The sequence below is a fragment of the Oncorhynchus masou genome, chromosome 25, assembly GCF_036934945.1.
Source record: "Oncorhynchus masou masou isolate Uvic2021 chromosome 25, UVic_Omas_1.1, whole genome shotgun sequence".
In the NCBI taxonomy this organism is placed as follows: domain Eukaryota; kingdom Metazoa; phylum Chordata; class Actinopteri; order Salmoniformes; family Salmonidae; genus Oncorhynchus; species Oncorhynchus masou.
In genome coordinates this window covers 45,633,964-45,639,408 of record NC_088236.1, presented here as the reverse complement: position 1 = coordinate 45,639,408, position 5,445 = coordinate 45,633,964, and the positions used below count along the sequence as shown (strand labels likewise).

At 42.9% G+C, this 5,445-nt stretch overlaps 1 protein-coding gene across 2 annotated transcripts in view; it reads right to left on the bottom strand.

The window, feature by feature from the left end:
- The window catches only part of LOC135514395 (cotranscriptional regulator ARB2A homolog), a 213,543-nt gene that overhangs the window by 6,923 nt on the left and 201,175 nt on the right, over positions 1–5,445 (bottom strand). The window lies entirely within an intron of this gene.

The following is a 5,445-nucleotide window of genomic DNA, read 5'->3' as shown; positions in this document are numbered from 1 at the left end:
TCTATTGGTTGTCCTGTGTTCTTTCACCCCTCTATTCCTCTGTATTGGTTGTCCTGTGTTGTTTCACCCCTCCAAGCCTCTCTATTGGTTGTCCTGTGTTGTTTCACCCCTCCAAGCCTCTCTATTGGCTGTCCTGTGTTCTCCTCTCTCATTACGGCCTGTGACAGACAGCGCCAACAGATGCAGTCTATTTGATCCTAGATGCTTAGCCTCCCCTGTCACAGCCACTGGATCCCTCTCAGAGTAATTGACTGACTGTTTGATCTCTATGAGACGACACACACACACACACACACACACACACACACACACACACACACACACACACACACAATTGTTATCAGTAGTGTGGGATGAAGTAAGGGAACATGACGTGTGTTTGAGGGGGAAAAAGTCCTCCGTAGCTGTGGGCCATGCTTTTTTTTCATCCCCTCACCAGTGGCTGCATGCTGTATGTTGTCACAAGTGGTAATCTCCTGTGATAGTTGGGTATTTCAAAACAAACGGTAGGTGACTGAAGAGCCAAAGTAACGCCCCGAGTGATAGTCAGAGAGAAAGACAGAATCAAAGCACGCTGGCTATAATTAGTTTTCATTGGTGGTACATTATTTAAAGCCCCGCCACTTAATTGCTTGTGTACTAATGGCCTATTTTATGTGAATCAAACTTTTTTTCATAATTCATAATTACATTGATGTGAGCATGAAGGGCCACATATCTTTGCTGCATTTATTACAGAAATAAATATGCATATTCAGCCTAGTCTGTGAGGCAACGTACATCTCATGTTTTGGTTCGTTTTGGAACAAATTGATTTCATTTTGTACATTTAAAAGCTTAATAATTTCCCTCGACATTGAAATCTATTTAATATTTCATCGACCAGGACTTCACAAGATAAATACATGCAATGGTCATTACCGGAAATGAGGTTCATAGAATTTCAAACTCTTATTTAATATTCTGCAAGTCAATGTTCAACTTTTTTGTTTTGCCAAATCTATCAAACTACGAGTAATCATTTTCTTGAGTGAATTGTTATCATGCCCTTATCAAAGGTCATCTAAGCTGTTTCTATCCAGACTGGACATTGAACGCACTGACATGCAGCGAGGGGCAGCTATTCTGTAACACAATCTCACAGTGTGTTTGTGGAAACTATCTATTGCATAGATCAACGGTGGGGAATCGCTATCTGTGTCCTGCTTGTTAGACGATCGGATATCCACTCCTGAAGTGGACTGTTATTAGTTTATCTGCCGTGCGGGGGTGTGTGGGGCCGTGCTGGATGAGTGGGGCCGCTGAGGGCACCCCGGCCATTTTGTCTGCCTGTCAGAGGGCCCCGATGTGTCACTGCCAGAGGAAGAGGTCAAACGAAGTCAAAGCAGGTGCCAGGGTCACTCAGCTCGGCCTGCACAACTCCCCCCACTCACAGAGCACGGAAACAAGGCTACGGTCAAACAACTGTTGATTTCAATCTAAATGTGGGACTTCTCCTTGCATCCATTCACCATTTGATTAACTCCTTCCAGACAAAGGAGACACAGTGAAGTCAGACTTAATCATGACGACATATTTGTCATTCCCTGTAACCCCCACTGTGGTTAGTTTTATTTGAATCGAATCAATAGAATAATCCAATTCACATCCACACAAACAGAAAAAAAACACACACACACCGACACAATTTACAGAAACGCACAGCATTTCATTAAAACAGCACTACCATTTTAATGCGATTCAATTTTTATGATTACCGGTAAGTGGGGTCTGTCTGTTTCCTCTATCTCTCTCGTACTGTTTTTTAATTACTTTCCTTATTATTGTGTGTTGTTGTTGGAGAAAACAAGGCAAAACTCATTCCACATCACTAGATGAGGAACCTGAATGACTAGCTCGGGGGGACGGGGACGGGGGACGACGACTTGATATTTACTTTAAAAGAGAGAGATTTCAACATTGACTTGTTGAAATAGTCTCTTCATTTTTGCTCATATTATTCAAACCATCACCTGGGAGACCAGAGGGGCCAAATAATGGATGACCAGCCCATACCATACACACACACACACACGCACACGCACACGCACACACACACACACACACACACACACACACACACACACACACACACACACACACACCTACTCTCTCTCCCCTTCACCCTGCCCAGAGACAGAGTGCTTTTTTATTTTAAAGTGAATGACTGGCCTTGGCTGCTATAAAGGACCCTGCTTTTATATACTTGGAGGAGAGTATTTACAAGATAACCCGAGCCCAAGGACAGCGCAAGCTATTGGATACGAGTGTCTGACTCTCCAGTGTCCCGTTCAGTAAAATTGAAGCCAAAACATGCACCCACTCCGACAACACCTCTCAATGTCAACGGGCTTCTCTCTCCAGGGTCGCATGTGCATCAGGGACATGGGCCCCCAAAGTAAAGGGCCTTCAGAGACATCTTCCCCTCTACAAAATGAACTGTTTTAATAAATATCTGAATTAATTCATGGAAATGTTTTCATCTAAAGATATTTTTAACTGCATTCATACACGTTCCTATTTGTTCTTTGTCTTCAAATTTATGAAGGCTATTGAGAATATTAATTATTTTCGAATATATATTTTTTTTTTTGTCTGCTGAAAAAAACAATTTCACAGCCTTATTGCAATTAGAGTAGGGATACAGGTGATATGCTTTCAACGTATCCTTTTAAATAACATTCTATGGCCTATTGTTGGTAAGTAGGGATGTAACCCTGCTTAATACTCTTGCTAGAGGCATATCTGTCGACACTTCTCCACTATACAGTGGGGTCCGGAATTATAGGGATGAGAAGAATCTCCAAAAATAAAATAAAAACACTGGAATGAGTAGGTGTGTCCAAACTTTGGACACACCTACTCATTCCAGTTAAAAAATAATAATATAATAATATATATATTGTTTTTTAAACAATTTTCTACATTGTAGAATAATAGTGTAGACATTAACACTATGAAATAACACACATGGAATCATGTAGTAACCAAAAAAAGTGTTATAATATATTTATAATAAATATATTTTAGATTTGATATTCTTCAAAGTAGCCACCCTTTGCCTTGATGACAGCTTTGCACAGCTTTTGGCATTCTCTCAAACAGCTTCATGAGGTAGTTACCTGGAATGCATTTCAATTAACAGGTGGGCCTTGTTAAAAATGTATTTGTGGAATTTCTTTCCTTCTTAATACATTTGAGCCAATCAGTTGTGTTGTGACAAGGTAGGTATACAGATGATAGCCCTATCTGGTAAAAGACCAAGTCCATATTATGGCAAGAACAGCTTAAAGTGCAGTCGTAAAACCCATCAAGCGCTATGATGAAACTGGCTCTCATGAGGACCGCCAGAGGAAAGGAAGACCCAGAGTTACCTCTGCTGCAGAGGATAAGCTCCTCCCAGAGCGCTAAGAACCTTGGCGTGATCCTGGACAACACCCTGTCGTTCTCAACTAACATCAAGGCGGTGGCCCGTTCCTGTAGGTTCATGCTCTACAACATCCGCAGAGTACGCCCCTGCCTCACACAGGAAGCGGCGCAGGTCCTAATCCAGGCACTTGTCATCTCCCGTCTGGATTACTGCAACTCGCTGTTGGCTGGGCTCCCTGCCTGTGCCATCAAACCCCTACAACTCATCCAGAACGCCGCAGCCCGTCTGGTGTTCAACCTTCCCAAGTTCTCTCACGTCACCCCGCTCCTCCGCTCTCTCCACTGGCTTCCAGTTGAAGCTCGCATCCGCTACAAGACCATGGTGCTTGCCTACGGAGCTGTGAGGGGAACGGCACCGCAGTACCTCCAGGCTCTGATCAGGCCCTACACCCAAACAAGGGCACTGCGTTCATCCACCTCTGGCCTGCTCGCCTCCCTACCACTGAGGAAGTACAGTTCCCGCTCAGCCCAGTCAAAACTGTTCGCTGCTCTGGCCCCCAATGGTGGAACAAACTCCCTCACGACGCCAGGACAGCGGAGTCAATCACCACCTTCCGGAGACACCTGAAACCCCACCTCTTCAAGGAATACCTAGGATAGGATAAGTAATCCTTCTCACCCCCCTCCCCCTTAATGATTTAGATGCACTATTGTAAAGTGGCTGTTCCACTGGATGTCAGAAGGTGAATTCACCAATTTGTAAGTCGCTCTGGATAAGAGCGTCTGCTAAATGACTTAAATGTAAATGTAAATGTTAACGGCACCTCAGATTGTGAAGCATTTATTTGGGCTGCAGAGTTCAAGTAACAGACATATCTCAACATCAACTGTTCAGAGGAGACTGCGTGAATCAAGTCTTCATGTTCGAATTACTGCAAAGAAACCACTACTAAGAAGAAGAGACTTGCTTGGGCAAAGAAACACGAGAAATGGACATTAGACCGGTGGAAATCTGTCCTTTGGTCTGATGAGTCCAAATTTGAGATTTCTGGTTCCAACAGCGCTGTCTTTATGAGACGCAGAGTAGGTGAATGGATGATCTCCGCATGTGTGGTTCCCAGAGTGAAGCATGGAGGAGGAGGTGTGATGGTGCTTTGCTGGTGACACTGTCAGTGATTTATTTAGAGTTCAAGGCACACTTAACCAGCATGGCGACCACAGGATTCTGCAGCGATATGCCATCCTATCTGGTTTGCTCTTAGTGGGATTATCATTTGTTTTTCAACAGGACAATGACCCAACACACCTCCAGGCTGTGTAAGGGGTAGTTGACCAAGAAGGAGAGTGATAGAGTGCTGCATCAGATGACCTGGCCTTCACAATCACCCGACCTCAACCTAATTGAGATGGTTTGGGATGAGTTGGACAGCAGAGTGAAGGAAAAGCAGCCAACAAGTGCTCAGCATATGTGGGAACTCCATCAAGACTGTTGGAAAAGCATTATCACGAGGCTGGTTGAGAGAATGCATACAATATACAGCAGCTCAGTATTTGTATGATTTATTTCATACAGTATTTTTTCCTTATATTTATCAAGGGATTCAATAATTCTGGACGCTACTGTATATTCCATATAGGACATTCTAACTAGGAACCCACCAACGAGGGCTTCAATTAAAAACTGATAAATGAAAGACTTCAGCAAATGACAAAGCATCTCTTTCACTTTCATATTCAGTGAGATCAAGGTCACCATATTTTGCTCAGAAAAAAAAGCTTGTGAAATGGTGTACATTTCCTGAATGTTTTTATGACTGTAAAGGTGGGGTGTCGTGCATGTGCCGTAGAAGTTAGATGCTTGTCTTCTAATAGTAAAAAATAGTTAAATCAGTTATTTGATCTAATATCACAGTTGCAAGATGTTCACTGTAGAATTGAGTATTTATGGCATGCACATGAATTAATACCGTTGATTAATATCAGTTAATATCAAGCAGGTTTTGATATTTGATTGGGAGGTTAGAGACATGTTATGTT